The 19,521-nt window shown below is 42.2% G+C and overlaps 1 long non-coding RNA gene across 1 annotated transcript; it reads right to left on the bottom strand.

Moving 5' to 3' along the window:
* Positions 1-1,097: 1,097 nt before the first annotated feature.
* LOC124279200 lies at positions 1,098-16,787 on the bottom strand. The gene is made up of 3 exons (XR_006899322.1): positions 16,634-16,787; positions 7,025-7,029; positions 1,098-1,108 (listed from the first exon to the last, which is right to left on the bottom strand). It is a non-coding gene; the product is annotated as an uncharacterized LOC124279200 (long non-coding RNA).
* Between the last annotated feature and the right edge of the window lie 2,734 nt (positions 16,788-19,521).

Genomic DNA, 19,521 nt, shown 5'->3' with positions numbered 1-19,521 from the left:
CTTGTTTATATTGTAATTCATTAGTTTCAGATTTCTTAAACTTTGTCAGAGTTAGGTCAACTTCAGGCCTCACCAGTTGGCAAGGAGGAGAAGAAAGAAGACGGGAAGGAGATATATTTTCCAGCTCAATGCCGGCAGCAGAAAGAAATGGTTTAATTCTTAAACCAAGAGGCGGAACAAAGAGATGGCTTTTTGTTGTACAACTCCTCATAAAGAGGATTTAAACACAGTTAAATGCAGGATTAGACTCGTTAGAATAGAGTTTTATTATATACTGTAAAGATAGTTTGACACGACGTTGGGTAAGGGATGGTTCATCAGCCTCAACATAGAGGCTTTCAATAGGAGAGGTTCTAAAAGACCCAAGACAAAGTCTTAGGCCTTGGTGGTGGACAGAATCAAGTAGTGTTAGGTTGCTTCTGCAGGCTCCACCATATACGATGGAGCCATAATCAAGTTTCGAGCGGACCAATGACCGATATAAGTGGAGGAGGGTAGCTTGATCCCCTCCCCACTTTGAGTTGGATACAACTTTCAACAATTTAAGGGCCTTCAGGCATTTGGCTTTAAGGGATTTAATATGCGGCAAACAAGTTAAACGAGAGTCGAAATATAGACCCAAGAACTTGGCTTCCTTGACAACTTTGATCGGAGTGCCATTTAAAGATAGTTCTGGGTGTTTATGCGGCTTATATTTTCTACAAAAGTGTAGACAATTAGTTTTGGACTTGGAAAATTTAAAGCCGTTTTCAAGACACCATTTATTTATTTTATTTAAACACAACTGCAATTGCCGTTCAATAGTATGCATATTTTTACCACGACAAGAAATATTAAAATCATCCACAAAAGTGATCCATCAATTGAATCATTTAAAACCTTTGATAAACTGTTAATCTTAATACTAAACAGTGTGACAGACAAAATACTGCCTTGTGGAACACCCTGATCCTGATTGGAATCCTCCATAGCCCTGTTCCACTTAACACTAACCTACAAACTGTTGCTGTCCACATAACTCTGAACATAGGGTTTACACTATGTTCCCTCTATCTCCCTCCCACCTCAACTGTCCGCCTATCAGATCTTCCAGAACTTATATGATCAACTCCCAAAGCCCTGCATAATCATGGGCGACTTCAGCAGCCATAACCCCTATGGGGAGTACTGATACAAATAGTAAGGAAAGATCCTTGAAGAGTTTCTCAATAATGATGTATGCATCTTCAACGATGGATCAAACACCTACCTCCATCCTGCCACTGGAACATACTCTGCCCTCGATCTATCACATACAGATTCTAATCTTTCAAATGAGTTTGAATGGTCGGTCCATGACGACCTTTGTGGAAGCGACCACTTCCCAACAATTCTTACTCCTATCAACCCCACGGATGAACCACCATCAACAAGATGGAATTTTACTAAGGCCAATTGGCCTTTATTCCAAACCCTATGTTCAAAAAAACTTAAGCCGGACAACTTCAGGAATGTTCCTGACCCCATGGAACTATTTTCAGACGTCCTAAATGCCATCGGAGACAAAAGTATTCCTAAGTCCTCTGCAAACCCGCACATACGCAAACCATGGTTTGATACAAACTGCAAACAAGCTAGGAAAAATAGGAAGAAGGCGGAAAACTATTTCCGACAACATCCTACAGTGCATAACCTGAATGCTGTTAAAATGACAAATGCCAGGCCAAAACGTACCTTCAAACAAACTAAACGCCGGTCATGGAGGAAATATCAAAATCAACTCCCGCACACCCATGTCCAAGGTGTGGAACATGATTCAAAAGATCAAGGGCAAAGGGTCAAAATCAGGAGTTCACCACCTGAAAGATGGAGACTCCCTTCTAACAAATAAATCTGAAATTGCAAACAAACTTGGCGAAACTTTGGCAAACCACTCCTCCTCATCAAATTATAACCCTCAGTTCCAGAAATATCAAACCCAACAAGAAAAAGAAACCAGTCAATTTTAACTCTGATAATGGGGGAGGATTACAACGAAACGTTTTCCCTCCATGAATTACGTACTGCCCTAGGACAAGCTCACGATACTGCGGCAGGAGCTGATGAAATCCATTATCAGCTTCTGAAAACACCTCCCTGACACAGGCCTGGAAACACTACTAAATATATTTGATGACATCTGGACATCCGGACACTTTCCCCCTTCGTGGCACAATGCCATTATCATCCCTATACCAAAACCCGGTCGCGACCATACTAATCCCTCAAACTACCGTCCTATATCACTAACTAGCTGCGTTTGCAAAACCATGGAGCGCATGGTCAACAATCGATTAATCTGGTACCTGGAGACCAATAACCTCCTCAGTGACCTCCAATGTGGTTTCCGAAAAAACCGAAGTACCATTGACCATCTGGTGCGTCTGGAAGCATTCATCAAAAACTCCATTGTCAACAAACAACATGCAGTATCTATCTTTTTCGACTTAGAAAAAGCATATGATACAACATGGAAACATGGTATCCTAAAAAGATTTACACGAGTTTGGATTGAGGGTAGATTACCTCAATTCATATCTCGGTTTTTAAATAACAGACAATTTCAAGTTCGGGTGGGTTCCACACTGTCTGACTATTTCCACCAAGATCAGGGCGTCCCCCAAGGCAGCATCCTGTCTGTCACACTTTTTAGCATCAAAATTAACAGCCTCACTAACGTCCTGAACAGTTGCGTTGATGGGTCCTTTTCGTGGATGACTTCAATATCTCATGTCGTGGTAAGAACATGCACGCAATAGAAAGGCAGCTTCAACTCTGCCTTAACAAAATCCAAAAATGGGCCAATAGTTTTAAGTTTTCAAAATCTAAAACAAATTGTATTCACTTTTGTCGTAAATACAAACCACACAAGGATCCAGACCTATCTTTAGATGGTACTCCCATCAAGATAGTAGAAGAGGCCAAATTCCTGGGACTCATATTCGACCGCCACCTGACATTCTTACCTGAGATAAAATATTTGAAAACCAAGTGCTTGAAGGCTCTAGACTTGCTAAAAGTAGTTTCAAATACAGAGTGGGAAGGGGATAACTATGAAATGTAACAAACCGCCTGCCTTTAAATTTGATGCTATGACTTTTTCTGCTTTTAAATGACAATGTAATCAATAAATGTCTTTGAAATAAAACTCATTCCGAGTATGTACTTACAATATTTACTAATGCAAACTTGTTCTCGTCACTATATGGCTGGAAAAATGCCGATGTGACGTAAAGCTCATCTCAACTCAACTAAACTCAACTTCCATGTCGTATCATATGCCTTTTCAAGATTGAAAAAAATCGACACAGCATGTTGTTTATTTAGCATGGAATTTTTTATGAAAGACTCCAATCGTACCAAATGATCGATGGTACTACGATTTTTCCGGAAACCACATTGAATGTCAGTGATGAGGTTGTTGGTTTCCAGGTACCAAACTAGACGATTATTAACCATACGTTCCATTGTCTTGCAAACACAGCTAGTTAAAGAAATTGGTCTGTAATTAGACGGATCAGTATGATCCCGTCCCAGGTTTAGGAATAGGAATGATTACGGCATTGCGCCATGATGGTGGGAAATTACCAGAAGTCCTTATACTGTTAAAGATATTTAATAATGTTTCTAAACATGATTCAGGGAGATGTTTAAGAAGCTGATAATGAATATTATCGGGACCTGAAGCAGTGTCATGAGCTTGCCCAAGGGCAGTATGGAGCTCATGAATGGAAAAGATTTCATTATAATCCTCCCCATTATCGGAATTAAAATAAATTTTCTTTTTTTCTTGCTGGTTTTTTACATTTCTGAAAAGTTGGTGAATAATTGGATGAGGAGGAATGTTTGGCTAAAGTTTCACCTAATTTGTTAGCAATATCAGATTGTTCTGTTAAAAAAGAGTCACCCTCCTTAAGATGGTGCACACTACATTTGGAACCTTTACCTTTTATCTTCTTCACCACATTCCATACCTTAGAAATAGGTGTTCGTGAGTTAATTTTAGAAACATAATTTCGCCATGACTGTCGTTTATTTTGTTTGAATGTACGACGAGCCTTGGCGTTTGAAATTTTAAATTGGTTTAAGTTATGGACTGTTGGGTGCCGACGGAAATATTTTTCTGCCTTTTTCCTAGCCTTTCTAGCTTGTTTGCAGTCAATAGTAACCATGGCTTACGGATGTGTGGGACCATAGAGGACTTGGGAATACAATCATCAGCAATCATATTCAATTCATCAGAAAACATCTGAATAGGATCAGACACATTTAGAAAAAAATCAGGTTTTAATCTGTTTGTACACAAGGCATCGAATAAAGACCAATCTGCCTTGTTAAAGTTCCACCTAGACGATGGTGCAGCATCACTGGGGTTTATGGCTGAAAGAACAGTGGGAAAATGGTCACTTCCACAAAGATCATCGTGGACTGACGATTCAAATTCATTGTATAAGCTGGAGTCTGCAGCGGATAAATCTAGAGAGGAGTATGAGCCAGTTGCAGGATGAAGATATGTGTTAGAATTATCATTGAAAATACATAAATCATTATTTGTGACAAAGTCCTCAAGAATCTTTCCTTTTGCGTTGGTGGTATTACTACCCCAAAGTGGGTTATGACCATTTAAATCTCCCATGATAAGACATGGTTTTGGGAGTTGGTCATAAAGCATCTGAAGATCAGATTGCTGCAGAGACGATGATGGTGGGATATACAATGAACATAAGGTAACAACAATATGCAAAGTAACACGGACCGCAACTGCCTGAAGAGGGGTATTGAGAGGAACACGACTGTGGATAGTTCCATGATTCACTAAAATAGAAGATCCTCCAGTAGTTTTAGCACCTGGAGGTGAGGAACATTTGTAGGAATCATATTGTCTGATATCAAATTTATCACTTGGTTTTAGATAGGTTTCTTGCAAACATAATGCTGATGGCTTGAAGTCTTGAATTTAAAGTTGCAAATCATTGAAATTGTTTCTAAGGCCTCTACAGTTCCACTGAAGAATATTGAAAGTACAGCTCATGGAGGCTGAACTGGAGATCGTGATCCTGAGGAAGATCCTTTCCGTTGAGTTGGTGGAGAAGAATTGACTTCCATGTCTAAAGGTTCAAAATTGTTATGAACCACTACAGGAGATCTTAATGGGGACGGCACCTCTACATGTTTGAGGGTCCTGGACTCTTTCTTCTTTAATTGTTTCCTTTCTTTGCTTGTCAGTTTTACAGGTTTTGGTGATAACTTTGCAGTCTCAGTTTCAGATTCTAGCACTAGCTCAGGTGCAGTTGAACAGTCACTCTGAATCTCAGTCTGTGATGCAGACGTTGAAGATTTGTTGCCATGTTTAGCAAATGTAGACAGTGATTGTTTGTCCGTGACCCAGCAGATGTCAGTCTGACATGCTCTGTCAACAGTACACTTTGAAGATGAAATGGCAGCAGAGTACGAGATTGTGGATGTAGTAGTAAGAGTTTACGGAGTCAGTAATTTAATTGCTTCAGAAAAGGAAATATTATTGGTATGCTTGCGTTTGAGTATTTGTAATTGTTTCTGGTAGAATGGACAGGATTTTGATGAAGAGAAGTGCTCACCGTTGCAGTTAGCACACCGAATGTCATCTGTGCAGGTAGTACCATCATGATCTTTACTGCAACGGAAGCAAGTTGGGGACTTAGTACAAGACCTCGCCCCATGCCCAAACTTCTGACAATTATAACATCGGAGTGGATTTGGTATATATACATCCACTCCGATGTTGAAATAACCAGCCTTGATTGATGACGGTACTTTGGGAAACGCAAACGTAAGAAGATAAGTGGTCGTTGGTACAACTCTATCCTGATCTTTTCTGGTGAACCTTTTCACAGACGTGACTCCTTGAGATTTGAGTTCTGATGCTATCTCATCCTCGGACATGTCAGAAAGACACCTTGCAAGATCTCGGATGACACCCCTACTCGAATTTAAATATTTGTGCACAGAGACAGCGATTTCAGTAGTTTCAAAATGATCTGCTTTGAGAAGATTAACTGAGTGTTGACGCCGTGAACATTCGACAAGCAGGGACCCATTTCTGAGACGCGTTACATTCTTGACATCTCCACAAATCCCGTCAACAGCCTTGGACACAACAAAAGGGTTAATCTGGAGAGGTGCTCCATCAACGCCATTAACCACCAGAAACCGTGGCCATGAGTCGATGTTGCTTTGAGAAACACTTTCATCCTCAGAAGAACAAATGGTATCTGTATCTAAATGTCTTCTTTTATTTTTGGATCTAGAACCAGTCTGAAGTAAGGTTGCCATGATCAGGGAAATCATTCAACATTCCCGCTCCCCACCCACCATGGAGTATCAACAAGGACGGTGTCGAAGTGGAAGCCGACTATGAACACCAGGGTTACAGGGATGCTATACTACAGCAAAAGAGACACTGGTAGCTATAATAATCAAACAGAATAAAAGTAAGGCTGGTTCCACCCTAGACATTTACCTGAAGACAAACAGAACCCGGAGGTCAATAGTGCCAGATTGGCCCATGAGCCACCGCCTTCTGGCATAGGACTCTAGGCAATTAAATAGAACAATAATTTATAAATACACAATCAAAATGGCCAAAACCCCAAGAGAGTTAAATGTGCAAAAATGTACACTATGCACAGGGCATGGCGTGACCAGCAGATTGATAGAACCGGGCCAGTTCTACCACCCGTCTAGGTGAAGTAAGGGGCGAAGTGGTGTGTTGGGCAAAGGAACACTGTACCTGGAACCAATGTCCTCAACCACCAGCCTCCCGTCCTCCACCGACACAGGGGCGCAACCCATGGCAAACGGGTTGGTGGGCCAAATATCCCCCCGGGTCCACAACCGGGGGTCGAAGGGCGCTTAACGTGACCCAGCACCCACCACGAGGAGGTGGCCCTTCATGGGTGCCTCCTATTTGAGTGTTCCACTGGAAGTAACTCCAACTCCACCTCACACCAATAGGAGTTCATCAAACGTTTTCTCACGTTCACGTGACATGTCACCAGTGGAAGCACCATGAATCCACAAAACATTATCCAATGGAATTGCAGAGGACTTAAGAATAATTATAATGAACTACAGCTATTGATTCAAGACTTCAAACCATCCGCATTTTGTCTCCAAGAAACCTACCTAAAAAGGACTGATAAATTTGACATCCGTCGGTACAGTTCCAACCACTCGTTTTCTCCTTCCGGTGTAAAAGCTACAGGATGCACTTCTGTCCTGGTGAGGCAGGGCGTCCTTCATAGCCCCGTTCCACTTAAAACCAACCTACAAACTGTTGCTGTCCGCATGACTCTGAACATAGGGTTTACACTATGTTCCCTCTATCTCCTTCCCACCTCAACTGTTCGCCTATCAGATCTTCAGAAATTATATGATCAACTCCCAAAGCCCTGCATAATCATGGGCGACTTCAACGGCCATAAGCCCCTATGGGGGGAGTACTGACACAAATAGTAAGGGAAAGGTCCTTGAAGAGTTTCTCTCAAATAATGATGTATGCACCTTCAACGATGGATCAAACACCTACCTCCTACCTGTCACTGGATCATACTCTGCTCTCGATCTATCACTTACAGATTCTAATCTTTTAAATGAGTTCGAGTTGAGTTGAGTTGAGCCTTACGTCACATCAGCATTTTTCCAGCCATATAGTGACGAGAACAAGTTTGCATTAGTAAATATTGTAAGTACATACTCGGAATGAGTTTTATTTCAAAGACATTTATTGATTACATTGTCATTCAAAAGCAGAAGAAGTCATAGCATCAAATTTAAAGGCAGGCGGTTTGTTACATTTCATAGTTACAATTTATGGTTGTTACATTTCACAGTTACAATTTATGATACATATCAACTTCCCTCAGGTAGTTCAGTATCAGATGGGCGCTCACGCGTGCGAACAGATCTTTTAGGTTTGTTGCATCATAATGTGAGTCCCTCGTTGGCGATAAGTCCACGCATTCAAGCAGAATATGCTTGATGGTGAACACCTCATCGCAAGAGACACACATGGGGGGTCCATCCCCATCCGTTTTCATCAGATAGTCATGTGTAAATCGACTGTGGCCAATGCGACATCGTCGTAAAATTACTTCATCACATCTTGACTGACAACCCAAGTAGGTATAACCGATTGTTGGCTTCAATTCATGGAGTTTGTTTCTTCCTACTTGAGTGTCCCACCTTTTTTGCATCAGGTCCCGAGTATAGCTTTTGATAGTGGGTTTGAAGTCACTGTATGGGATTAGCAGTGGAGATAGGGGCTTTTCAAGAGCTGCTTTTGCTGCAGCATCGGCCTTAGTGTTACCTGCTATGCCGACGTGACCCAGCAACCAGCAGAGGATGATGTCATATTGGCCAGTAGAAAGGTCGTTGTACAGTTCTAATATGTCCAGGATGATTGGGTGACTTGAAGTCACATTTAGAAGTGCTTGAAGGCAGGATAATGAATCTGTAAATACGATGAAGTTTTGGACTGATTTTGCTGTTGAATGTAGGTCAAAGCTGAGAAGATAGCTTTGGCTTCAGCGGTGAAAATGGAACTGTTGTCGGGGGATCCTAGAGGAGACAGTCTTGGCTCCAATGACTGTAAGCGCTGGCAATTTGGCCATCGTCCTTGGATCCGTCTGTGAAAATGGACATGTGAGTGTTATACTTTAGAACGTAACTGGTTGTATTCCTGTTGGAACACCAAAGGGATTTGTTTCAGACTTTTGAGTTTGGTGAGGGTGAGATCGACCTGTGGTTTCACCATTTGCCATGGTGGTGAGGATAGAAGTCGGTATGGTGCAATGATGTCGAGATCAATTTTAGCTGCAGTTATGTGTGGTTTGATCCTGATTCCAAGTGGTGGAACCAGGCTTGGCAGTTTAGGAAATAAGTTTTCATAGAAGCGGGTTGAAAAGCAATTGTATGCTGGATTGGACTCATTTGAGCGTAATTTAGTGATATATACTGCAGTGAGAGTTTAATGCGGCGTTGTTCAAGGAAGGTTCATTGGCCTCTGCATATAGGCTGTCTACGGAGAGGTCCTAAAGCTCCCAGGCAGAGCCTCAGTCCTTGGTGGTGGATAGAGTCTAATTTTTCTAAATTGCTTTTGCAGGCTCCACCGTAGACAATGGAGCCATAATCTAGTTTACTGCAAACTAATGATCGGTATAAGTGAAGGAGGGTGGTCTGATCCCCTCCCCACTCTGTATTTGAAACTACTTTTAGCAAGTCTAGAGCCTTCAAGCACTTGGTTTTCAAATATTTTATCTCAGGTAAGAATGTCAGGTGGCGGTCGAATATGAGTCCAAGGAATTTGGCCTCTTCTACTACCTTGATGGGAGTACCATCTAAAGATACGTCCGGATCCTTGTGTGGTTTGCATTTACGACAAAAGTGAATACAATTTGTTTTAGATTTTGAAAACTTAAAACCATTTTCATTGGCCCATTTTTGGATTTTGTTAAGGCAGAGTTGAAGCTGCCTTTCTATTGCGTGCATGTTCTTACCACGACATGAGATATTGAAGTCATCCACGAAAAGGGACCCATCAACGCAACTGTTCAGGACGTTAGTGAGGCTGTTAATTTTGATGCTAAAAAGTGTGACAAACAGGATGCTGCCTTGGGGGACGCCCTGATCTTGGTGGAAATAGTCAGACAATGTGGAACCCACCCGAACTTGAAATTGTCTGTTATTTAAAAACCGAGATATGAATTGAGGTAATCTACCCTCAATCCAAACTCGTGTAAATCTTTTAGGATACCATGTTTCCATGTTGTATCATATGCTTTTTCTAAGTCGAAAAAGATAGATACTGCATGTTGTTTGTTGACAATGGAGTTTTTGATGAATGCTTCCAGACGCACCAGATGGTCAATGGTACTTCGGTTTTTTCGGAAACCACATTGGAGGTCACTGAGGAGGTTATTGGTCTCCAGGTACCAGATTAATCGATTGTTGACCATGCGCTCCATGGTTTTGCAAACACAGCTAGTTAGTGATATAGGACGGTAGTTTGAGGGATCAGTATGGTCGCGACCGGGTTTTGGTATAGGGAGGATAATGGCATTGTGCCACAAAGGGGGAAAGTGTCCAGATGTCCAGATGTCATCAAATATATTCAGGAGTCTTTCCAGGCCTGTGTCAGGGAGGTGTTTCAGAAGCTGATAATGGATTTCATCAGCTCCTGCCGCAGTATCGTGAGCTTGTCCTAGGGCAGTACGTAATTCATGGAGGGAAAACGTTTCGTTGTAATCCTCCCCATTATCAGAGTTAAAAATTGACTGGTTTCTTTTCTTGTTGGGTTTGATATTTCTGGAACTGAGGGTTATAATTTGATGGGGAGTGGTTTGCCAAAGTTTCGCCAAGTTTGTTTGCAATTTCAGATTTATTTGTTAGAAGGGAGTCACCATCTTTCAGGTGGTGAACTCCTGATTTTGACCCTTTGCCCTTGTTCTTTTGAATCATGTTCCACACCTTGGACATGGGTGTGCGGGAGTTGATTTTGGACACATATTTCCTCCATGACCGGCGTTTAGTTTGTTTGAAGGTACGTTTTGACCTGGCATTTGTCATTTTAACAGCATTCAGGTTATGCACTGTAGGATGTTGTCGGAAATAGTTTTCCGCCTTCTTCCTATTTTTCCTAGCTTGTTTGCAGTTTGTATCAAACCATGGTTTGCGTATGTGCAGGTTTGCAGAGGACTTTGGAATACTTTTGTCTCCGATGGCATTTAGGACGTCTGAAAATAGTTCCATGGGGTCAGGAACATTCCTGAAGTTGTCCGGCTTAAGTTTTTCTGAACATAGGATTTGGAATAAAGGCCAGTTGGCCTTAGTAAAATTCCATCTTGTTGATGGTGGTTCATCCGTGGGGTTGATAGGAGTAAGAATTGTTGGGAAGTGGTTGCTTCCACAAAGGTCGTCATGGACCGACCATTCAAACTCATTTGAAAGATTAGAATCTGTATGTGATAGATCGAGGGCAGAGTATGTTCCAGTGGCAGGATGGAGGTAGGTGTTTGATCCATCGTTGAAGATGCATACATCATTATTGGAGAGAAACTCTTCAAGGATCTTTCCCTTACTATTTGTATCATTACTCCCCCATAGGGGGTTATGGCCGTTGAAGTCGCCCATGATTATGCAGGGCTTTGGGAGTTGATCGTATAAGTTCTAAAGATCTGATAGGCGGACAGTTGAGGTGGGAGGGAAATAGAGGGAACATAGTGTAAACCCTATGTTCAGAGTTATGCGGACAGCAACAGTTTGTAGGTTGGTGTTAAGTCGAACAGGGCTATGGAGGGTGCCCTGCCTCACCAGGACAGAAGTGCCTCCTGTAGCTTTTACACCGGGAGGAGAAAACGAGTGGTTGGAACTGTACCGACGGATGTCAAATTTATCAGTCCTTTTTAGGTAGGTTTCTTGGAGACAAAATGCGGATGGTTTGAAGTCTTGAATCAATAACTGTAATTCATTATAATTATTCTTAAGTCCTCCGCAATTCCATTGGATAATGTTTTGTGGATTCATGGTGCTTCCACTGGTGACATGTCACGTGAACGTGAAAGCGTTTGATGAACTCCTATTGGTGTCTGGTGGAGATGGAGTTACCTCCATATCCAGAGGGCCAAAGGAGTTATGGACCTCGATGGGGTCCTCTGAGGAGAGAGGTGGCCTTTGGTTTTGTGTTTGGCGGTTGTTCGAGTTGCTTTAGTCTCTCTAGCCTCTTTTTTCCCTTTTTCTGCGCGCAGTTTCTGTCTCTGGTTTTGGCATTTGTTCTGGCGTTTGTGATTCAGAAGTTTTGACTTTTGGCGTTGGAGATGGAGTGGCTGAGATAGGCTGAGTTGTGTTGAGTTCAGTTGGCTGAGAAGACGTGACCCATGTCAGGTCGGTCTGACATGAGATGGTTGCAGTAGTGATGGTAGGACGGGAGACAGCAGCAGAGTAGGTGATGGTTGAAGGGACTGCAGTTAGACTTGCAACCCTCTTCTTTGCTTCGTGAAAGGAGATATTTTCTTTGTGTTTAATCTTCAGTATCTCGGATTCGCGTTTCCATACTGGGCAGAACTTGGAAGAGGCCATATGGTTACCACCGCAGTTTGGGCACTTCACTTCCTTAGTACAGTCGTTGCCCTCATGCTTGTCACCACAGCGGTAACAGACAGCAGAGGAACGACAGGACTTGGATCCATGTCCAAACTGTTGGCAGTTGTAGCACCGGAGTGGATTGGGGACATACACCTCCACACCAATGCTACAATAACCAGCTTTAATCGAGTCAGGAATGTTTGCTCGCGCGAACGTGAAGAGATAGGAGTTCGTTGGTTGAACAACACCATCCTTTTTGAAGGTAAATCATTTGACGGCTGTGACGGATTGCTGAGAGAGTTCCTTGACAATTTGTTCTTCAGTCATGTCAGACAGGCATCGAGCTCTGTCCCGTACAATGCCTCTACACGAATTAAGGGCTTTGTGTGCTGAGACAGTGACCTTGATATTTACAAATTCTTGTATTTTGAGAAGATTTAAAGATTGGTGTTTCCGGGTACATTCTATCAGGAGAGAGCCAGATCGGAGCTTTGTGACATTGGCAACCTCTCCGCAGATACCAGCGATACCTTTGGAGATTGCAAAAGGATTCAATTGCAAAGGTTGCTTGTCACAAGCCTCAATAATCAGGAAGCGTGGCCAGTAGTCAGGTCAGGGGGGCGTACTCTCGTCAGACGAGGAATTGTTGGTATCCATGTGTCTTCGTTTTGAACCGGGGTATTGGGAAGCCATGTCGTGGGTAATGTGGTTCGGCATCCCCTCTCCCCACCCACCGTGGAGTGTCAACAAGGACGATCTTATATTGCAGTGGATCTCCAAGCTGCAAAGACCAGGGATAAGGGGGTGTTATACTCCAGCGAATTTGACATGAAATGCTGTAGCTGCCTACCAGATTAAAGGTCAGGATGGTTCTGTCCATGACAATCAATTGGAGACGTACAGAAATCGGAGGTCAGCATCAGCAGATTGGCCCATGAGCCACCGCCTTCTGTGCATGGGTCTGCGAGGCTAAATTGTTTCGTAGAGTATTTGTTAACATTTTGAACATGGTCAAAAGTGTTATGTAATACCACTTTTTGTATAGACATTCCATGCACGGGGCAAGGCGTGACCAGCCGATTGGTAGAATCAGGCCTATTCTACCACCCGTCTAGGCAAAGTTAGGGTCGAAGTGGTGTGTTGGATTAGTGAACGCTATTGCTGGTTCCGTCATCCTCAACCACCAGACCCCCTTCCTCTGCCGACACAGGGATGCAACCCACGGCAAACGGGTTGCCCAATTTGGTCGCCTCTTACGACCAGCAATGGGGTGCTGTGGACCTATTCGACCCCGGGTCCACACAGGGCGAAGAGCCATTAGCGTTACCCAGCACCCAACACGAGGAGGTTGCTCTTCAAGGGGTGCCTAAATGAGTTCGAATGGTCGGTCCATGACGACCTTTGTGGAAGCGACTACTTCCCAACAATTCTTACTCCTATCAACCCCACGGATGAACCACCATCAACAAGATGGAACTTTACTAAGGCCAATTGGCCATTATTCCAAATCCTATGTTCAGAAAAACTTAAGCCGGACAACTTCAGGAATGTTCCTGACCCCATGGAACTATTTCAGACGTCCTAAATGCCATCGGAGACAAAGGTATTCCTAAGTCCTCTGCAAACCCGCACATACGCAAACCATGGTTTGATACAAACTGCAAACAAGCTAGGAAAAATAGGAAGAAGGCGGAAAATTATTTCCGACAACATCCTACAGTGCATAACCTGAATGCTGTTAAAATGACAAATGCCAGGTCAAAACGTACCTTCAAACAAACTAAACGCCGGTCATGGAGGAAATATGTGTCCAAAATCAACTCCCGCACACCCATGTCCAAGGTGTGGAACATGATTCAAAAGATCAAGGGCAAAGGGTCAAAATCAGGAGTTCACCACCTGAAAGATGGTGACTCTCTCCTAACAAATAAATCTGAAATTGCAAACAAACTTGGCGAAACTTTGGCAAACCACTCCTCCTCATCAAATTATAACCCTCAGTTCCAGAAATATCAAACCCAACAAGAAAAGAAACCAGTCAATTTTAACTCTGATAATGGGGAGGATTACAACGAAACGTTTTCCCTCCATGAATTACGTACTGCCCCAGGACAGGCTCACGACACTGCGGCAGGAGCTGATGAAATCCATTATCAGCTTCTGAAACACCTCCCTGACTCAGGCTTGGAAACACTACTAAATATATTTGATGACATCTGGACATCTGGACACTTTCCCCCTTCGTGACACAACGCCATTATCCTCCCTATACCAAAACCCGGCCGCGATCATACTAATCCCTCAAACTACCGTCCTATATCACTAACTAGCTGTGTTTGCAAAACCATGGAGCGCATGGTCAACAATCGATTAATCAGGTACTTGGAGACCAGTAATCTCCTTAGTGACCTCCAATGTGGTTTCCGAAAAAGACTAAGTACCATTGACCATCTGGTGCGTCTGGAAGCATTCATCAAAAACTCCATTGTCAACGAACAACATACCGTATCTATCTTTTTCGACTTAGAAAAAGCATATGATACAACGTGGAAACGTGGTATCCTAAAAGACTTACACGAGTTTGGATTAAGGGGTAGACTACCTCAATTCATATCTCGGTTTTTAAACAACAGACAATTTCAAGTTCGGGTGGGTTCCACACTGTCTGACTATTTCCATCAAACTCAGGGCGTCCCCCAAGGCAGCATCCTGTCTGTCACACTTTTTAGCATCAAAATTAACAGCCTCACTAACGTTCTGAACAGTTGCGTTGATGGGTCCCTTTTCGTGGATGACTTCAATATTTCATGTCGTGGTAAGAACATGCACACAATAGAAAGGCAGCTACAACTCTGCCTTAACAAAATCCAAAAATGGGCCAATGAAAATGGTTTTAAGTTTTCAAAATCTAAAACAAATTGTATTCACTTTTGTCGTAAATACAAACCACACAAGGATCCGGACGTATCTTTAGATGGTACTCCCATCAAGGTAGTAGAAGAGGCCAAATTCCTTGGACTCATATTCGACCGCCACCTGACATTCTTACCTGAGATAAAATATTTGAAAACAAAGTGCTTGAAGGCTCTAGACTTGCTAAAAGTAGTCTCAAATACAGAGTGGGGAGGGGATCAGACCACCCTCCTGCACTTGTACAGATCATTAGTTCGCAGTAAACTAGATTATGGCTCCATTGTCTACGGTGGAGCCTGCAAAAGCAATTTAGAAAAATTAGACTCTATCCACCACCAAGGGCTGAGGCTCTGTCTGGGAGCTTTTAGGACCTCTCCGGTAGACAGTCTATATGCGGAGGCCGATGAACCTTCCCTTGAACAACGCCGCATTAAACTCTCACTGCAGTATATCACTAAATTACGTTCAAATGAGTCCAATCGAGCATACAACTGTCTTTTCAACCCGCTCTTTGAAAACTTGTTTCCTAAACTGCCAAGCCTGGTTCCACCACTTGGAATCAGGATCAAACCACACATATCTGCAGCTAAAATTGATTTCAACATCATCCCACCTTACTGACTTCTGTCCTCACCACCATGGCAAATGGTGAAACCACAGGTCGATTTTACCCTCACCAAACTCAAAAAGTCTGAAACAAATCCTTTGGTGTTCCAACAGGAATACAACAAGTTACGTTCGAAGTATAACACCCATAGATCCATTTTCACAAACGGATCCAAGGACGATGGCCAAGTTGCCAGCGCTACAGTCATTGGATCTAAGACTGTCTCCTCTAGGATCCCCGACAACAGTTCCATTTTCACCGCTGAAGCCAAAGCTATCTTCTCAGCTTTGACCTACATTCAACAGCAAAAAATTCCAAAAACTTCATCGTTTTCACAGATTCATTATCCTGCCTTCAAGCACTTCAAAATGTGACTTCAAGTCACCCAATCATCCTGGACATATTAGGACTCTACAACAACCTTTCTACTGGCCAATGTGACATCGTCCTCTGCTGGTTGCCGGGTCACGTCGGCCTAGCAGGTAACACCAAGACCGATGCTGCAGCAAAGCAGCTCTTGAAAAACCCTTATCTCCACTGCTAATCCCATACAGCGATTTCAAACCCACTATCAAAAGCTATACTCGGGACCTGATGCAAAAAAGGTGGGACACTCAAGTAGGAAGAAACAAACTCCGTGAATTGAAGCCAACAATCGGTTATACCTACTTGGGTTGCCAGTCAAGACGTGATGAGGTAATTTTACGACGATGTCGTATTGACCACAGTCGATTTACACATGACTATCTGCTAAAAACGGATGGGGATGGACCCCCCATATGTCTCTCCTGCGATGAGGCTTTCACCATCAAGCATATTCTGCTTGACTGTGTGGACTTATCATCTGCAAGGGACTCGCATTATCACGCAACCAATCTGAAAGATCTGTTCTCCAGCGTGAGCGGTCATCTGATACTGAACTACCTGAGGGAAGTTGATCTATATCATAAATTGTAACTGTGTAATGTCACTAACGAATTTTCCTGCATTTCAATTTAGTGCTAGGACATTCTCTGTTCCAAAATGACAATGTAATGAATGTGTGTCTTTGAAACGAAACCACTTTGTACTTACAATGTATATTAATGCAGACTTGTTCTCGTCACTATATGGCTGGAATAATGCCGATGTGACGTTAAGCCAAACTCAACTCAACTCAACCACTCATATCTGCAGCTCAAATTGATCTCAGTAGCATAGCACCTTACCAACTCCTGTCTTCACCACCCTGGCAGATGGTGAAACCACAGGTCGATCTTACCCTCATTAAATTCAAAAAGTCTGAAACAAATCCCTTGGTGTTCGAGCAGGAATACATCCCGTTACGTTCCAAGTATGACACCCATAGATCCATTTTCACAGACGGTTCCAAGGTTGAGGGCCAAGTCGCCAGTGCTACAGTCATTGGATCCAAGACTGTCTCCTCTAGGATTCCCGACAGCAGTTCCATTTTCACTGCCGAGGCCAAAGCTATCTTTTCAGCTCTGACCTAAATTATACAGCAGAATCATTCCAAAAACTTCATCGTTTTCACAGAGTCATTATCCTGCCTTCAAGCACTTCAAAATGTTACTTCAAGTCACCCAATCATTCTGGACATTTTGGAACTTTACAACGACCTCTCTACTGCCCAATGCGACATCGTCTTCTGCTGGTTGCCGGGTCACGTCTGCATAGCAGGTAACACAAAAAGCCGATGCTGCCGCAAAAGCAGCTCTTGAAAAGCCCTTATCTCCACTGCTGATCCCGTACAGTGATTTCAAACCCACTATCAAAAGCTATACTCGGGACCTGATGCAAAAACGATGGGACACTCAAGTAGGAAGAAATAAACTGTATGAATTGAAACCAACAATTGGTTATACCTACTTTGGTTGTCAGTCAAGACGTGATGAGCTAATTTTACGATGATGTCGTATTGGCCACAGTCGATTTACTCATGACTATCTGCTGAAAACGGATGGGGATGGACCCCCCATGTGTGTCTCTTGCGATGAGGTTTTCGCCATCAAGCATATTCTGCTTGAATGCGTGGACTTATCGTCTGCAAGGGACTCACATTATGATGCAACAAACCTAAAAGATCTGTTCTCACGCGTGAGCGCTCATCTGATAGTGAACTACCTGAGGGAAGTTGATCTGTATCATAAATTGTAACTGTGAAATGTAACTATCATAAATTGTAACTATGGAATGTCACTAACAAAGTGCCTGCCTTTAAATTTGATGCTATTACTTTTTCTGCTTTTAAATGACAATGTAATGAATATATGTTTTTGAAATAAAACTCATACCGAGTATGTACTGACAATGTTTATTAATGCAAACTTGTTCTCGTCACTATATGGCTGGAAAAATGCCGATGTGACGGAAAACCGAACTAAACTCAATATTAACGTAAGTATAATACATACACATCCTAATTTACAGATTGGTCCAAGGATGGAGGCGCAGTGGCTTGTGCCACTGTCATTGGATCCAGAACAATATCTTCACGATTACCAACTAACAAGTCTATTTTCACAGCAGAAGCTAACGCCAAATTAACAGCTCTTAAATAAATTAAAAACACACCGTAAATATAAACAATACATAATATTTTCTGAATTTATTTCCTTCCTTTTAAAAGGCTATTAAAAATCTCTCTTGTAAACATCCACTATTAACTGAAATTGTTGAATTATATAATCATATTCGTACTGGCCAGTGCGACATAGTTCTCTGTTGGTTACCCAGCCACGTTGGCATTTCTGGTAACACAAGGACTGATGTTGCTGCTAGAGCAGCACTCAACAAAACTGTGACACCACTTCTTATTCCATACTCCGATTACAAAGCTACTATTAGATTCTATGTCCATGATCTAAAGCAAAGAAAGTGGGACACCCAAGTAGGTATAATAACACCTACTTGGGTTGTCAGATTTGAAGAGGTCATTATGATGTCGCATTGGTCACTCAAAATACATCCACAAACATCTGTTAAAAGATGAAGATCCTCCGGTTTGTATCCCTTGCGATGAAAGACTCACGGCCAAACATATCCTGCTTGACTGTATTGATTTTTCAATCACAGGGGATACATATTGTAAAGTCAAAACAATGAGAGATTATCATTTAATTATTGCTTTTTAAAAAAAAAATTGAATGGCTGCATACATTTTGATATGTGTTCTGTAAATAGATAAATATTTTATAATTGGTAGGTTAGATTATCGACTGAGATTGTTCAGGGCTGTATCCTCAAAGGGGGTTAAAGTACTGTAAAACTAATTTCCTCCTGAGAGGGAACGTAAGTCTTACAATTTTCAAAGTCTGTTTAATGTAGCCTTTCTTTTTAATCGCAGTATATGTGTGCGTTTAATGTCCGGGCCCTCCTGAGAGGATACGTTAGTCCCAAAACATTCAAAGTTAATTTAAACTCTCCACCTTTCAATCGTAGAATATGTGTCGTTTTAATGTAAGGCTAGATTTGTCAAAATTGCTAACGGCTGAAGGGATGGTGTAAATCCAGCTAGGCTCCATGCAGGAAGCAAATGTACTGTAAGTCCCCATGATCCCTAGTAAGGTGATCTACCTTCAGTTGTTGGCAACCTATAGCCTGTTTTTATACTGTATTGTCATATATAGTTAAAATATTGAAGATTGAATGACTAGTTTTAAAATGGATATCTGTGATGCACTAGTTGTTTTACTGTTTTTCGTCAACAGGCGTTTTTAAATTTTCTAATTCTATTGATTTATGATATGATTTTTTATCGTTCACGTCACGATATGGCTGAAATATTGCCGATGTGACGGTAAATATTAACTCACTCACTCACTCACTCACTTTTAATGACTGGCTAGATTTGTTTAAATTGT

This window comes from Haliotis rubra, unplaced genomic scaffold (genome assembly GCF_003918875.1).
Source record: "Haliotis rubra isolate DU_JTF1 unplaced genomic scaffold, ASM391887v1 Scf1067, whole genome shotgun sequence".
Classification (NCBI taxonomy): Eukaryota; Metazoa; Mollusca; class Gastropoda; order Lepetellida; family Haliotidae; genus Haliotis; species Haliotis rubra.
Note: the sequence above shows the minus strand (reverse complement) of the source record. Positions and strands in the feature narration are given on the sequence as shown.